We start from the raw sequence: 18,498 nt of genomic DNA on the forward strand, positions 1-18,498 counted from the left end.
CAAACTGAATAAAACTCTCTGTGCTACCTCTTTCCTTGCTGTAAGGACAGAGTCTGTGGGAAGGAGGTGGTGTGAGGGGCAGCTACATTAAATCAAGCTTTTTTTTCCTGCACTCAGCAACTCAACTGTAAATTACGTTTTTTTGTGTGTAAACTGTGTATATTTCCTGAATGTGTGTTTATTGTGTACATTTGTATACTATGTGTGAGTAGTTATACTCATGTATAACATGGGTATAGATGTCAGTGTGAGTGAGGGGGCCCTAATTCAGTAAGGAGTGTTATGGGTGGTGGGGTGGGATTGCCCTCAATTAGTTATGGCTGACTGAGAGCCCTATCAGTCAAAACTCATATCTTACTTTACTGACTGAGGGCTTCCTTCACTCACACAGACAGATGCACTCGGAGGGAATGCATTTATTAATGATCTCCTATATTTTGTTTGGTGTATGTGGTTCTGTAATGAGGAGTAGAGTGCACTTCCAGCACTTCCATTGATGACTGTGCTGCGATCCTAACCTTTTTACTGAATGTCCGTGTTAGGACAATGTGAAAGTAAATATAAGATTTCTTTCATTATTCTTATTGTCAGTGTTTTTGCAGTGTTTTCACTGTTTTACAGGTTTCCAATTTGGCCTACATCGGATTCGGTGGACTACGTTGGACCAGCATGGATTGAGGCAACAAAGCACATTGGACTAACACTAAGCCTCAGTGAGTATAGTTTAAAGATGTCTGTTGGACACCTCCATTACTGATGCTATAATAAAGTGTTACAAAATACACATCAGTAGTATCAATGGCTCATTAAACCATACTTCTCCCGAGATGCAATGACTTGCATGTCTGACCCATGACATTATAAGAAACACCATGCTGATCTACATCCTGCTGAATACAGGCTGTCAGTGGTTGGGATACTTGGACTTAGTGATTGCCTGCTTTGTTGTATGACCAGTACCTAGCCTCACATCAATGTGCATCATAAACTGGCAAAATGCAGATGAAAAATAACACATTCCAGCCTATTTAATTGGTACAGTAACTAATTAAAACAGCAAACAAAGCAAGAAAATAGTATATAATACAAAAATCTTGTATACGGTACATTGCAAACCCTTATTCAACCCGATAACTTTTATATAAAGCTGATTCTCTGTGGTTTTTAACCCCTGCCATTAGCAGTCATCTCAGTCATTACCATCTTATACATTGTTTCTGTTCCAGCTTGTTAATGACTGTGTTAATCAATTTTACCTGTCACTGAATATCCCCCCATTATCCCCTTTCCGTGTCTATGATGTGTCACAATAATGGAAGGGTTTGGCTGTTTTATTATACAATATACATGAAGAAATGCATCGCAAAAAAATAGCGAAGCCTTTCAGTGGATAGTACAAATGGAAATAAAATGCGGTTCAATAACGTTATCGATCTCCTGTTAAGCGCGGTCTAGCTCCTTAAGAACCAGCTATCAATACAGGCGGCTTAGTCCTTGAAGCTTTGTATGTGAAGCAATGGTTTTGCTTGAGCACACTTTATAAATATCAGTTATTGCAGAGCTGTTTGCATTAAATATTAGTAGTCAAGAGGTGCACGGGGACATGACTTTCTCTTGATCTCTTTGATACTCCTCATGCGCTCTCTGTAATTTCTTAGCTTTCAGCTTCCATTTGTGAAAGCAGTAAGTCAGCAAAGACGTCACCACCAGGGTGACGATAATAATTAGCAGCACCATCAGAACAAGGGTGGAGGACAAGGCTCCATCCAGAAGTTCGAGCTCCATATATTCTGTCTCGTTCTGGTTGGACAACAGCTCAAAGTCATTTTCAAATGGTAGAGGAGAAGTTGGGTCGGTTGTTGGCCTCATTGGAACAAGTGAATTTAGAGAAAATCGAAAGTTCAAAGGTAACTTAGAATTCTGCTGTTGTGACGTGAACTCCCACTGTCATGCAGTCCATAGCCAATGATTAGGTTTTGATTGTATAATCCATTAATATTAGTTGCAATATACTGAAAGTGCAACGCTGTAAACCAGCACTGTTGGAACTTCACAGATGCTTGTCACTCATTAAAACCTCTTCTGACCCTCTTCCATATTTATAAACGATACGTGGTCATCAGAAACGGGATCAAACTTGTATTTCATGTCTGAGCGAATCACAAAACCGTTATGTTGCCCAATGTTGAATATGAAAGATCCGCCTGTAATTGAATTCTTGAAAATGAAATTTCCTTCTCCACCACTTCACGTGAATATTTGTAGAGCTGTTCTGTCTTCCTTTAGGAAGGAACATCTGCGCAGAGTTTTGCAAGGGCTGGTGAATTTAACATGTTCTCCATTGTATATCCCAATTAGACCTAGAAGAAATTCTAAAGTTAATGCAATCCAGCATTACATGGTGAAAGAATGCAATAGTGAGCAAGTGTGTACTGGTTGAGTGGTAACAGGTGGAGTTGAGCGAATTTTTCAATATTCAAGTCGAATTACGTTCGATGGCGAATATAGTTTTTCCAATATTCGCCGAATACAGCCTAACGCCATTGGAGTCAATGGGAGTAGAAATGAGCAAACATGTTCGGAAACTATTGTCAAACATAAATTCGGCACGAATAGGGTACCGATATGGCACGAATATGGCAAATTCAGATTCAGCGATTATTTCCGAACATATTTGCTGAACTCTAGTAACAGGCAAAACGTTAATCCACTAGTGGTGATATAGAAATTGGGGAATATTTTCACCTTGGCATTTGGCACATGCAAGCACAAATTCTCACTTCCAGTTTTAGACCTGTTAATTATATCTTTAAGTATGGTTGGCGACAAGATGGCATGATCTTGGATGGAGGGATGTGGTGTAAAATGTGCCAGTGTGAGCTAAAATGTAGGCACAGAAATTATTCTAAAATGTTGGCATCTGCATCATAGGGTTTCTTTGCTTACATAGGGATCAACATGACATATTATAGGTTGGGCTTCACCTGTGTCTGTTTTTTCGAAGTTTTTACCATGCAAATCAGAATTTCCTATGAAAACTGATTTTTTTTTTTCACCAACCTGTTTAACAGCACAGTATCACGGAATATTATTCTCTGTGACAGACTCTCTCTCCTTGGTAACACTTTAATGAGTGTCACATTCAGCACACTGAAAATAGAACCGCTTCTAAATTCAGCACATTGAACTTTGATTGCCACATTTTTTTGTAAATGTAAAATCTGTGTTATAGCTATGTTACTAATCCATAACAATTGGTTATCTTTTTGACAATACGTGCAATTATATCCAATAAGCATATCACTAATTGCAATGATCACACTTTATAATGAGATGTGTTTTACATACATTATTACGGTATATCATGGTAAGCGGTTCCCATAGCTCCGTAACAAGATCGACTTTCTGCGTCTTAGCAATGGTTGCCTAGTGCAGATATTTTATTTCCAACTATGTGAATTTTTATATTAAGAGTAATAAAACCTTAACTTTATGCAGGCAGCTGTGAAGTTCCAATAGTGCTGGGTTATAGCATTACACTTTCTGTATATTGAGTGCCCTTTGAATTGCAAGCTGATTGGTGGCTCTCCGATTCCTGAGAAGACTGCACAGCTCCTGCCCGAGTGGCACGCAAAGCATGTAGATTCAATAGAAAACATAGGCTACAAAGTCTATGCTATCTATAGTCTGTATTACACTCTGTGTGCGTGCTCCGGCAGGAGCTGTACACTATGACGACTATGCTTTCTATAGAGTTTGTACTGCGCTCTGTGTGTGCTCAGGCAGGAGCTGTGCACTATGAAGACTATGCTTTCTATAGCGTCTGCACTGCACTCTGTGTGTGCGTGCTCAGGCAGGAGCTGCGCACTGTGATGACTATGCTTTCTATAGAGTCTGTACTGCACTCTGTGTGCGTGCTCAGGCAGGAGTTGCGCACTATGATGACTATGCTTTCTATAGAGTCTGTACTGCACTCTGTGTGTGCTGCTTTCTATAGTTTGTACTGCGCTCTGTGTGTGCTTAGGCAGGAGCTGTGCACTATGATGACTATGCTTTCTATAGAGTCTGCACTGCACTCTGTGTGTGCGTGCTCAGGCAGGAGTTGTGCACTGTGATGACTATGCTTTCTATAGAGTCTGTACTGCACTCTGTATGCGTGCTCAGGCAGGAGTTGCGCACTATGATGACTATGCTTTCTATAGAGTCTGTACTGCACTCTGTGTGTGCGTGCTCAGGCAGGCGCTGTGCACTATGATGACTATGCTTTCTATAGTCTGTACTGCACTCTGTGCATGCTCAGGCAGGAGCTGTGCATTATGATGACTATGCTTTCTATAGAGTCTGTACTGCACTCTATGTGTGCGTGCTCAGGCAGGAGCTGTGCACTGTGATGACTATGCTTTCTATAGAGTCTGTACTGCACTCTGTGTGTGCGTGCTCAGGCAGGCGCTGTGCACTATGATGACTATGCTTTCTATAGAGTCTGTACAGCACTCTGTGTGCATGCTCAGGCAGGAGCTGTGCACTGTGATGACTATGCTTTCTATAGAGTCTGTACTGCACTCTGTGTGTGCTCAGGCAGGCGCTGTGCACTATGATGACTATGCTTTCTATAGAGTCTGTACTGCACTCTGTGCGTGCTCAGGCAGGAGCTGTGCACTGTGATAACTATGCTTTCTATAGAGTCTGTACTGCACTCTGTGTGCGTGCTGAGGCAGGAGTTGCGCATTATGATGACTATGCTTTCTATAGAGTCTGTACTGCACTCTGTGTGTGCTCAGGCAGGAGCTGTGCACTATGATGACTATGCTTTCTATAGAGTTTGTACTGCACTCTGTGCGTGCTCAGGCAGGAGCTGTGCACTGTGATAACTATGCTTTCTATAGAGTCTGTACTGCACTCTGTGTGCGTGCTGAGGCAGGAGTTGCGCATTATGATGACTATGCTTTCTATAGAGTCTGTACTGCGCTCTGTGTGTGCTCAGGCAGGAGCTGTGCAATGTGATGACTATGCTTTCTATAGAGTCTGTACTGCGCTCTGTGTGTGCTCAGGCAGGAGCTGTGCAATGTGATGACTATGCTTTCTATAGAGTCTGTACTGCGCTCTGTGTGTGCTCAGGCAGGAGCTGTGCAATGTGATGACTATGCTTTCTATAGAGTCTGTACTGCACTCTGTGTGCGTGCTGAGGCAGGAGTTGCGCATTATGATGACTATGCTTTCTATAGAGTCTGTACTGCACTCTGTGTGTGCTCAGGCAGGAGCTGTGCACTATGATGACTATGCTTTCTATAGAGTCTGTACTGCACTCTGTGCGTGCTCAGGCAGGAGCTGTGCACTGTGATAACTATGCTTTCTATAGAGTCTGTACTGCACTCTGTGTGCGTGCTGAGGCAGGAGTTGCGCATTATGATGACTATGCTTTCTATAGAGTCTGTACTGCGCTCTGTGTGTGCTCAGGCAGGAGCTGTGCAATGTGATGACTATGCTTTCTATAGAGTCTGTACTGCGCTCTGTGTGTGCTCAGGCAGGAGCTGTGCAATGTGATGACTATGCTTTCTATAGAGTCTGTACTGCACTCTGTGTGCGTGCTCAGGCTGGAGTTGCGCATTATGATGACTATGCTTTCTATAGAGTCTGTACTGCGCTCTGTGTGTGCGTGCTCAGGCAGGAGCTGTGCACTATGACAATTTTGCTTTCTATAGAGTCTGTACAGCACTCTGTGTGTGCGTGCTCAGGCAGGAGCTGTGCACTATGATGACTATGCTTTCTATAGAGTCTGTACTGTACTCTGTGTGTGCTCAGGCAGGAGCTGTGCATTATGATGACTATGCTTTCTATAGAGTCTGTACTGTACTCTGTGTGTGCTCAGGCAGGAGCTGTGCACTATGATGACTATGCTTTCTATAGAGTCTGTACTGCACTCTGCGTGCGTGCTCAGGCAGGAGCTGTGCACTATAATGACTATGCTTTTTATAGAGTCAGTATTTGGCTCTGTGTGCACGCTCAGGCAGGAGTTGCGCACTATGATGACTATGCTTTCTATAGAGTCTGTACTGCACTCTGTGTGTGCGTGCTCAGGCAGGCACTGTGCACTATGATGACTATGCTTTCTATAGAGTCTGTACTGCACTCTGTGTGCATGCTCAGGCAGGAGCTGTGCATTATGATGACTATGCTTTCTATAGAGTCTGTACTGCACTCTGTGTGTGCGTGCTCAGGCAGGAGCTGTGCACTGTGATGACTATGCTTTCTATAGAGTCTGTACTGCACTCTGTGTGTGCGTGCTCAGGCAGGCGCTGTGCACTATGATGACTATGCTTTCTATAGAGTCTGTACAGCACTCTGTGTGCATGCTCAGGCAGGAGCTGTGCACTGTGATGACTATGCTTTCTATAGAGTCTGTACTGCACTCTGTGTGTGCTCAGGCAGGCGCTGTGCACTATGATGACTATGCTTTCTATAGAGTCTGTACTGCACTCTGTGTGCATGCTCAGGCAGGAGCTGTGCACTATGATGACTATGCTTTCTATAGAGTCTGTACTGCACTCTGTGTGCATGCTCAGGCAGGAGCTGTGCACTATAATGACTATGCTTTCTATAGAGTCTGTATTCGGCTCTGTGTGCATGCTCAGGCAGGAGCTGTGCACTATAATGACTATGTTTTCTATAGAAAGCATATGTACCTGTATTTGGCTCTGTGTGCATGCTCAGGCAGGATTTGTGTGTCCCTGTCGGCTGAGCTCTGCACCTCCATCATTAGTAGGTGTCTCAGGACCTAGATCTCCACAAATCAGCTTTCAATTAAAAGTGCATTCAAGTATAAAAAGAAAAGTTAAAAAGGTTTAGTTACTCTTTAAACATGTGTATCTTCTTGGTGGCAATGACTTCAAAAGACACCAAAGAGTGAAAGGATCATGAGTAGATCTTTGACCAAAAAGAGCTGATTCTTATATTTTGAGGCATCAATTACTTAAAGGGGTTTTCCCTCAACAAATGTTTATTTTAATCAATAGATCTTGGAATAATAATAAGTTCCATAATTGGATGAGTTAAAATGTTCCTGTGCTGAGATAATCTTATACATGTTCCCCTGCTATGTACTGTGTGATGGTTGTTTCTGACCGTACAGGAACATAGTCTGATCATACAACATCTGCCAAGATGGCTGTCACACTTGGACCAGTGGGGGGAAGAGGGGAATCAGCTCTGCCACATAGAGATCACAGGGATTTTGTAGGGAATTTGTTTGCAGTTGGTTGCTGTGTAATTCTGAGGACACCATGAGGTAGAAATTAAAAAGCAGAGTTCAATTATGTATCACATGTCCGGTTGTGTGCTGTTGTTTGCTTAGACTGAAGGTTTTATCACCTGGTGATTATCATTGTCCAGACACAGAAGATACAGCAGCACCCGCCCCCACTGTGATAAGCAGCTCACTTTCTATAGACTACAGAAACAGACTGGTGTGGGCAGGGTTAACTTTATTAGCTCTGCATCATGCTAAATCTAAAAACTCGGATTGTGTCAGATTTGCTGCACCCAGTAAACTAAGTGATACATCTTTAGATTCAGGGTCTCTTTGCCTACATCATGCTGCTCTCAGATGAGGTAGCAAAAACCTCCTAACAGATTCCCTTTAAGTGCCACATTGAATGAGGAATGCCCTGTTACACATTATGCATTAGACCACAGGAGCATCAAGGTACTCACAGATGTTGTGACCGAGGATAAGCTTAAAGATTACATATGACATGGTATTAAGTAAGGTCAAGTGGAGTTAGGGGTCACAGCCAGTGGAGAAGAACCATAAGTTCATGATGTAATATACAGAGGGTGAGTCGAGAGCGAAGTCAGGAGTAGGCCAAGGTTAGGTGTACTTCATGAGAGAATTCTCCTCTGTTCATCTGGTGCATTTGGGTGCCTTTCAGTTGTTATGGCAGGAGGTAAGTTGGATGAATGTAGAGGATTTTTTACAAAGTTCACATATGGGGATGCAGGCCAAATGCCAAGAAGAAAATTGGTCTGGGAGGCAGGCAATGGTTGTACAGTTACATTAAAGGAGCTGCCGCAATTTCTGGCAAGTTCTGGTTGTGTACGGTATGTGACAACAATCTCCCATATTATTCTTTTGACTGACGTGTAGGACAGGGTAGCAATATGTAAGAATGTTCTTATAAATAAAAATATCCTGGCTATGTTTGAACAAAACCTACATCAAGTCTACCAAAGCATGTAGGAAAGCGTATTTTGGTCTAAATTTGAACATTATAGTAATAAAAGTTATGTTTGGTGCAAAGCCAACACTGTGCATCACTAAAAGAGCACCATACCCACAGTGAAACATGGTGTAGGCAGTATTATACTTTGGGGCTGTCTCTCAGCAGCCGGAACTATGGCTTTAGTCATGGTGGAGGAAATATTGAACAGTTCGAAATATTAGTCATCACCTCCGGCCTCGACTACTGCACTATCCTTCTATGTGGCCTGCCAGCTAACACCCTAATACCTCTCCAGTGTGCCCTTAACACTACTGCTACCTCTCTCCTGGCTACTCCTCTGTGTTTCCCCTCTTCAAATCCCTTCTGTGCCTTCCAATTCCCCAATTAATCCAGTTCAAACTACTAACACTGACATACGAGGCTGTCCATAATCTGTCTCCTCCGTATATCTGTAAGCTAATCTCTCGATATCTTCCCACACTTACTCTCCGGTTCTCCCAAGACCTCTTTCTCTCTTCCACACTTATACATTCCTCACCCAATTGCCTCCAAGTACTCCCCATTCTTTTGAATTCTGTACCTAAACAAATTCAATTATTATCAAACCAAAATTGGGAACCTTGAGACGGAACTTGAAAACCCATTTCTTCAAGAAAACTTACAGCCTGCAACCCCCAACCTACTGGCTCCTTCCCTATTACCCTGTAGACCGTAAGCCGGGCCCTTTCCCCCTCTATTCCAGTCTGTTATTGTTAGTTTGTTCATTGTAATTTATATTTGTCTTTTGTATGAAAACCCCTTTTCACATATACAGTAACTAGGGATAAAGAAAGTATTCGTTTAAGGGTGTGTATATTTATTCAACCACATTATGTTAATTCTTAGTTTTTCGTTTCCACCCACAGCTTTCAGTTTACTTCTCAATGGATTTGCACAGATTATGGATAACATTAAAGTTGAAAAAAATTTCTGAAATTTTTCTTCTTAGCATGATTTTTTTAAATGACAAAAACCTGGCATTTTAACATGGGTGTGTAGACGTTTTATATCCACTGTAGATGAGACCATTGAATTTATTAATGTTGAATTGCATTAATGCTGCTGTGTATAGGGTATATTTATACATTGGAGCTTTTTAGCTCACATTTTAATCAAGTGGAGTGTCCCCATCTGTCAGCGACAAGGTTACTTTATCAGATGGGAACCGACACCTACAGAGCTTGCCTTGTTGCCCTCAGATGGGAAAACACAATTTGATCAATGCTATAAGCAATGCATTCACAGGAACCTGCACCTGTACATTTATTATATTTTGCTAAGCAGTGCTGATCAGTTTTGCTTGTTATTATGTCTATATAAACATGACTACTTCTTCTATTTCCATTGACTGAATACAAGCAATAAAAAGCAGCCAAATTGAATTTAATTTTGCAACCATTCTTGGAAAGAGAGTGACACAGGCAAATAACTGTATATTAGATATGCAGGGTTCTACCTTATCCTAATACATAAGTGAGAATACAAAACTTGAATGCTCTTTTCTTAGATTTGTGCTTTAATTGTCACTTATTTCTAAACCTCTTTCTTACTTTAAGCTTTTTAAATAGTTTGCTGTACTAGAAGACTAGGCCAGAAGGAGTCATTGTTCATATCAAGTATTTCTGTCTCTCGTCCATACCATTGATTCGTTTATCTTACCCAGTTGGGAAGGAAAGAGAGAGAGAGCTCAGACTGGCTACTAAGTGCATTTTGATAGCTGTGAGCATGGACTCCAGCATGTTCCTAATAGGATCACTATATTAAAGAAGCACTCCTCCTCCCATCAACATTCATTTCCTTTTAATATATTACAATCATCATATTATATAGAACTGTGTACTTACAATTGCTCTTTTTCCCTTTCTACCCAGTTAATTCTTCTCTTTTCTGTTAGGTCTAGGACATCACATGATTAACTGAGACTCATTAACGAGACTTTCTTATCTAATGAGGCTACTGAAAAATTTGAATAGATTTGTACTTTTACTTCAGATTCCTGTATTTTTTACTGCATGGCGTTTTACTTGGATTATTTGCTAGTTCCTTCCAGTAAAATTATGGAGCACATTCATTATGCATAGTGATCAAGTGATGGCAGCAAACAGAAAACAGTTCATCATGGGTCTCTGCAGATCCTGTTAGTGGGATCCAGATCCCCTTTATTGGGATTGCTGGCTGTCCCTGTGCTCAAAACCCAACAATCAATAAGCTGTGGATAGGGGTTTGAAAGCAGTGGCATACGTAACATGGGTCAAGTGCCCTTTTGTTTTGGGTTATCCAATATACACTTAAGTAAAAAGATGTTACATGGGTAATTTAATAAGAGACCCTTTTAAGGATTGTGCTTTAACTGAAGTCTCAGGGACCTTCAGCTCTAAAAGCTTTTTCTGTTAGTTTACGTACAGTACAATGTACATATGGGGCAGGAGACGTCTGCACGGTAAGTGTTGGCTGTTTTGATAAAAGTGTAAAATCAAGTTGACATCATGTCGTATTTGAAGGACATGAAAAGTTTGTATCATTGGATTACTGAAACTACAGTAATGGCCAAGTTTCACAACAGCACACAACAAAATGTGTTTTTTCAGACTTTCTAATAATTACAATGTCTTTTTTGCTTGTTGACAGAGAAATATGTAGCCATCTGTACCAAAATATTTTCAGGACAATGTACTGGCTATACAAGAGACTACCTCCCTGTGCTACACATGCTTGTTGTAGGTCTCTCCCACTCAGGAAACAGGAAGCATCAATGTATTACACAAATAATCATACAACTTCAAATCTGAAAACAAGCATCCTGATTGATTGTCGTGGGAAACACCTCCACCTTTCTCTCTTGTGGCCATTTTGAGAAATGTCAGACATAATGTAGTATACGCATACATTTACCTGCAAATGCTTAAAAGTGATTATCTGCTGTGTCTAAATGCAAATTATTTTCTTCCATTTTCCTACTGTATTTACAGTAGCTGATTGTATTAAAGTGAAAATATATATGTGCATGCGTATACCCATGCGCAGTACACAGGGATGTGTCACATATCAATACTCGCCACCTTCATACAGCAGAGATGCACTTTGGCGTGACAGCAGAGATGCACTTTGGCGTGGCAGCATTGTGCTAAGTTAGTGACATGTGACAACGGTGTTTCTGTGGTGATCCAGTACGTAGCAGATGCTTTCTCCATGCTGGCAGATCAGGATACATTTATTTTTAGCACTGAATGCATTAATATCCTATCACTTTTATCTTGCATATTATGTACATTTTATAGCTGATTACTTGGCTTTAAAAAGATCAGCACAATGCTAACTAAAAAAACATGTTTATCTAATGTAATATATTGTGCTCACCGACATCTCCATCAGGGCCATTCCCTACAAACTGCATTTCAGTGTTCTAGACTCCAATATCAATTATTGTTTTCTGATAAATAACAATGAATAACATTCTGCACCTACAATGTGGATCTTGTACTGTCTGCAAATTACATAGGGATTGTATATTTGCACATGTTAGCACACATTTGCATGTAACCATATCTTCGAAGGAGAAAACAATCGCAAAATAAATTAATTAAAATCAGAGACGCTTTACATGTTAACCCCAGAGTCTTAAATAATAGTAATCCACTTGTGTATAGTCCAATTTTAAAACATGCGGAACCAGAAGATCTAATGAGCAGATACGCCTCCTCTTATGGTGTATTCTTAGAATACAGTTTTCATTACAGAAAAAGGACTAAACTTAGTTGCTGTGCATCCCACATGCACCACACCCCCTCCCCCATCCTCCAGGGAAATGTACATTTTTGGCACATTGACAAGCATTGCTGCTGTAGCCATGTGCCCTGATTGCCTTTATGCTCTGATAAGCCACTCTGGGGTCTGCAGTGTTTGTATTCCAATTTGGCCAATGGCTATTCATTATTATTAGACATGCACAAATCAGGTCAATTATAGTCTAATGGCTCTATACTACACCCAATGAATATCTGATAGTGAGGAGTTACATTCATTTGTTCTCTGGCATTCCCAACCTTGCAATTTTAGAAATCTTTTCTTTCTTTGTTCTTTTTTTCCTTCGCCTTACATCTCCATCTACCTATACCTGATATTATATGCATTGCAACCCTTATTCCTGTGTCCATATACTGAGCTGAGATCTACTGCATTGTATCTGCAGAAGCTTCTCACATCTAAGTGGTGCAGATGGACCTAGAGAAAGTCTAGCAATTAAGCATTTCATTATAGATAGCAGCACTATTTATGCTGGCTTTCCTAGCTCAGGTTATTTCCCACTTCATTTGGAATAGTAAAGAAACAAAAGATAGTAACAAAGTCTCCTCTGCTAGTAAATAAATGACATTCTGGAAATTGCAGACAAAATAACTAGCTGTTATGCATGGTGTTCCTATTCTGCAGCAGGTTGGAGTCATTGCTCTCATGCTTTCCAGCAGTGCTTACCTGTCAGCAGTGCTAGCTGCTCTTGATCTGTCCAGATGGATGATTGCAGTAAGAAACTTAATCACCTGGCTGGTCTCTTTGCATTGAAAGTTTTGCTGCAGACTGGAAGAGATCCACAATCCAGCACTCTCCGATACCAAAGCAGATATAGGTTCAACTTTATTTGGGAAGGGCTCTGCCATCACATGGTGCTGTCACTGAGCTGGGAGGGGCATTGCTATTGCAAAATGAGGTCAGCACATCCAGCAAGCAGAGATGCAGTGGAGAGCTGGATGGAGGAGTTGTCATCCTCCCCTCACTGAGCTAGTAATGAAAGCTCAACATACAGTGCTCCATAAAGGAAAATGATCATTAGGGCTGCAGTCTGCAGAGCATTGCTTCTCTAATAGACACATTGCAGCCAGATGTTTGTAAAGGAGTTAATTACTGGTTAATTAACTGGAATATGAGCATTTGATTTAAACAATGAAACCTGGTTCAGCTCAGAGCACAGGCTTTACATTCATATGACTCAATATCTGGCACAGCCACCTTCCCTGTCAATGTAAGACCAGTCACTGCTATCTATACACCACCATCAGGGCTGCAATAGATTGTGCTGCAAAATAATTAACAGACCTTTAGGACTTGACACAGTGACATCATGGCCCCTCCAGCAGTGGATGTCACATTACATTACCGAGTGCTTCGCTACATGACTGGCTAATAGGACAGTATCAGTGAAGAGCTTGTTCTGTTGGAGCTGTTCATGGTGCTGAAACTGTCATACACTTGGATTGTGAAAGAGACTAGCAAGATACCTCTGTGCTTTTGTCTCTGCAGCCTGGGAAATACATTATATTTTCACCAGGAATATTTCTAATAATTATTAATTAATACAGTTAAAATTGGCTCAAATTTATTTTTGTATATTGGTCACTAATTGTGATTGTCTGGGGCAGTTATTTAGTAATTAGATGAGTCATGAACCTCCTCCTCCATTGTGGGGTCAGTAATAGTGCTATATTCAGAGGCTTCAAACATTGCCCATAAAGAAAAAGCAATCCTCCCGTCAAAGTTTTTATCCTCTTAATATATTGCAGTCATCATATTATATAGCACTGTGTACTTACAATTGCTCATTTTGTCTTTCTACCCTATTAATTCTTCTCTTTTCCATTAGGTCATCACATGATTAAGCACAGACTAGCTGAATCCTTATGAGCTCTAAGCTGTAGAAACAGAAAGTTTCTGCATTAGTTATGCCCCTTTTCAACTTCTGACCCAGCAGTAAGGTATAAATTGTAGTTCTAATAATGACCCATGTTACATATAAACTTTGATACTTTGCTCTAATATTCAAACATAGTTCTGTGTTAGTTCTCATCTCTTTGCAGAACTATTTGTGATTATGAGAGCAAAGTATCTTTTACATCTTTGATTTGTGTGCTTTGGGCTTTTCCAATTTAAGATTTTTTTCTATATGTTCTATATCTTTTGATGTTTTGTCTATTTTTATTTTTTGCTTTTTAATTGAAAGGATTTGTAGCAAGTTTACATATCACATCCACTGTAGAATTATAAAAGGAATAATATTTGCAAATTACTGTACGTAGTGATCACATTGCAGTGAAGAGTTATGACATTCACTTACATAGTACACCTGATTGACAAAGTCTATAGCATTGTCAAGATCCAAGTAACAGCCAATAGAAATAATTTGTAGGATATAAAGCTATTTCTCTTGGCTGCTCTCAAGTTAACGATGACTTATTATTCAGAGATCTGGCCGTGGGGAGACTGAGTGTGAGGCCGGGGGTCACACTAACCGACGCAAAATACGGTCCGTAGTTTACATGCGTAATACGAATGAATGACCCCTAAATAGTGCTCCGTATGTCATCCGTAAGCAAGGTGTGGTTGCGTATTTTGCGCATGTCTGCATCTGTATGTAATCCATATGGCATCCGTATGCAATCCGTATGGCGAGATTTTCTCGCCGCCTTGCAAAATGGACATATAATGGAGCCCTATGACAGGGTTTCTAACAGAAACTAAATAATAGATATACACACATAGAATGCATATATATATATATATATATATCTATATATATATATACACACAAGTCATTGAGACAAACATATATATATATATATTTATATTTCACAGAGTTCTTCGTAGCAGAATAGCTGCTAATTAAATTGCCGGCTTCTATCAAATCATTCCCCAACCCGACATGAAATGACACATGGTTTGCATTCAGTAAAGCATTTCATTTCATGTTTTTCTTTATATGTCCCTGACTAAAAATTAGATGAGGGTTTGTGTGCAAAATTTGGGAGTTGTAGTTGTTATTTTAAGGGGTTAATTCGTTGTTAAAAAATGCGTGGGCTTCCCATTGCCCTGTAGTGGTAGCGAATAGGTTAATCTAACAAAGGGTTAATGTTATCTTACAATCGAATGGTGACATTAACCCTTTGTTAGAGTAACCCACTTGCCACCACTATAGGGCAATGGGAAGCCCATGCATTTTTTAACAACGAATTAACCCTTTAAAATAACAACTACAACTCCCAAATTTTGCACACAAACCCTCATCTAATTATTATTCAGGGACATATAAAAAAACATAAAATGAAATGCTTTACTGAATGTAAAGCATGTGTCATTTCATGTCGGGTTGGGGAATGATTTGATAGAAGCCGGCAATTTAATAAGCGGCTCTTCTGCTATGAAGAACTCTGTGAAGTATAAATATATATATGTTTGTCACAATGACATGTATGTATGTATGTATATATATATATATATATATATATATGTATGCATTCTATGTGTATATATCTATTCTTTCGTTTCTTTATTAAACCTGTCAGTGTGAGTTTACTATATAGCGCACTGAATTGCCGGCTTTTCTAAAAGACACCGGGGGCGTATTTCTCGCAAGTCACACCTGTGGTCCGTGTGTAATGCGTATTCTTTGCACACCCATAGACTTGCATTGGCGTATTACGGGCGTAGTACGCTGACAATCGCAGCATGCTGCAATTGGCACGGACCGTAGAATACGCCTGAGAAATATACGGCTGTTGGGAGCTGCCCCATAGAGAATCATTTGTCCGTGTGTAATGCGTGCTTTTAACGCCTCTCCCTTGTCCGTATTCGTCGCCAGTGTGACCCCGGCCTGACGCTGAGTCACTGCTCACGGGGAAGCTGGGAGAAAGGGTAGTCAGAAGGTCCGAGGTCAGATACCAGGACCACTTGTAGTATGGAGGGGTAAGTATAAGGCGTGGCCGGGAAAAAAATCCATGGTCAAATTGCAGAAGGGTACCTTAAGACATGCGTGTAAAACAAACAAATAGTCAGAGGCCAAGTCCAGGGTCAGATACATGAAATCAGAGAGTGTGACGAGCAGGAAGGATAATCTACAAGACTAGTCAAGACAAATCCTAGGTCCGGCAACAAGGACCGAGGAAGAGACACAGGGCTCAGCAAACACACCTAAATTAAGCAAAGCTAAAGCTCACCCTAACTGCTAAGATAGGAAATAAATCCAGCTCACTGTGAATGGCATCCTGAGGGTGTTCGAAGCTCGGAGACACCGCATTAAGGCACAAGAAAACCACATTGTAGAAAAGTCCAGTTCAATGAACTGTGAATACTTTATTTGCAGGAAATGCTCAAAGAGGACAAACAAGTCAGCTGTATAAGTTACATGACATGCGGCATCGATGCTTTTCAGGTGACTGCGCACCTTTAACCTTCGAATCTTTGGTTAAAGGGACGCAGCCACTTGAAACGCGTTGATGCCGCTTGTTATATAACTTATACTGTTGACTTTGTACATCCTCTTTAAGTGCATCATGTGAAAAAAGAATTCACGATTCATTGAGTTGGACTTCTCTACTTTGTGGCTGACTACTAGCAGCAGCTAACCAGTAAATACCTTTCAAATAATTAAGGCTGGGAGACACCAGGGGAAATGCCAGCAGACTAAACCAGATTGAGTAAAAGGGCTGTCAATTAAAATGTTGACAACCCAGCATATGCCCCAGCATAAGATTGGATAACTGGACTGTCACTCACAAAACTGACAATCCAGCACACTCCATATCTCATAAGTTGTCTGAGCTATCACTCTGTCACTCACAGTGTTCCTTGTCCACAGTCAATGTTGAAACTGTGACAGTGAGTATGTGTGACCAACATTATTCACCTCAGTAGATGGACCTGCACATTTCTACCATTTGGAACACTATGTGGTGACATACTGTACTATGTAGATGTAATAACTCTTGCTGGCATGTTTTTTTTTCACAAATTCATGTAAATTGCAAATGTTATTTTTTTTTTGGTCTATACAGGAAATACAAGTAATGATGGTACAACCCCGTTAAGTGAACTACACTGCTCAAAAAAATAAAGGGAATGCTTAAACAACACAATATAACCCCAAGTCAATCACATTTCTGTGAAATCAACCTGTCCAGTTATGAAGCAACGCTGATTGTGAATCAATTTCTTCTTCTGTTGTGCAAATGGAGCAGATAACAGGTGGAAATTATAAACAATTAGCAAGACACCCCCTATAAAGGAGTGGCTATTCAGGGGGTGGCGGAGACCATTTCTCTGTTCTCATTCTTTTTGTCTGTTGTTTTGATCACTTTTGCATTTTGTCATTGCTCTCACCCCTAGAGAGTATTAAACAAGCGAAACGTTGGGGACTTCTTAGCATCCGACCCGATGCCTTTTGCCTGCTACCATCATTGGTAAGCATTGCCCTTTATATTTAAATGAGTTCTGTTACTTGATTAGCATTGACATTATCTACTATATTGAGCGACTCTCTGCCCATAGGTCTATTTTTTAGCTGGCAACTGACACCGGGGGTCCTTTTCTTTTTCCCCATGACGGCACCACGGAGAGAGGGGATCCACCCCATGGTAATAGGAAACCTACAGATAAAAAGGCGGTACCTCTCTCATGAGTTGGTTTCCAGCCCCCATCTCCGGGGGATGACAGCGGGGGTTCCCAGTCCCGGCTGGGGTGGTGACCCGAGGCGCCACCGCTGGGGTCAGCAGGCCTCCAGGGTGTGCGGGGGGAGGTGGCAGAAGCCGCTCCAGAAGACCTCCTCTCCCAGGAGTATGTGGAATGCTGCAGGGGTCGCACCGGTGTTCTCCGTAGGCTCCGGCAGGCATGTTAGGGGCTAGGTGGGCCTGCCACAAAGCATTCCTGGGACAGCGGTGCAGCGCGTGCAGGAGGAAGTGTCCAGTGGCTTCGGCCTGCCACTGGGAGCGGCAGGCGCAAGTGCGCAAGTCCAGTGATGTCGCCACTGCCGCAAAGCATCTCTGGGAGCGGCTACGGCAGGGCGCACACGTGGGGGAGGGGATTGCGTCAGATGATGTCAGAGGGCGTTGGGTGCAGCACAAAGCATCTCTGGGAGCCCGGAGTGCCGGGAAGGAGATGCAGAGGCGGCGCACACCCGGCGAGAAAAAAACTCCCAAAAAATGCTCCCCCACGTGGCAGTGGCCGGAAGGGGAGCAAAGATATTTAAAGTAACCAGGCAAAGATCGCTGCATCTCCTAGAAGCATTAGTGAGCCTCCAGAGGAGCAACCACGGCTGGACATGTCCTCGGACACAGGGCACCAGCGACAACCGCGGCAATCACCGCAACAGTAGCAACACCATAAGAAGGATCCCAAGGGGAACAAGTCGCAGCGACACAGCAGCAGCCGCTCTGGATCCCGGCGCAGCAAGGAGTCCAGTGGGGCAGTGGTCTCAAAAGAC

At 41.7% G+C, this 18,498-nt stretch overlaps 1 long non-coding RNA gene across 1 annotated transcript; it reads right to left on the reverse strand.

The window, feature by feature from the left end:
* Window positions 1-997: 997 nt before the first annotated feature.
* Window positions 998-13,016, reverse strand: LOC141050899 (uncharacterized). The gene is made up of 2 exons (XR_012220555.1): window positions 12,729-13,016; window positions 998-2,360 (listed from the first exon to the last, which is right to left on the reverse strand). It is a non-coding gene; the product is annotated as an uncharacterized lncRNA (long non-coding RNA).
* Window positions 13,017-18,498: the final 5,482 nt, after the last annotated feature.

This window comes from Dendrobates tinctorius, unplaced genomic scaffold (genome assembly GCF_039654945.1).
Source record: "Dendrobates tinctorius isolate UK_male_01 unplaced genomic scaffold, ASM3965494v1 ptg000154l, whole genome shotgun sequence".
NCBI classification, from domain to species: domain Eukaryota; kingdom Metazoa; phylum Chordata; class Amphibia; order Anura; family Dendrobatidae; genus Dendrobates; species Dendrobates tinctorius.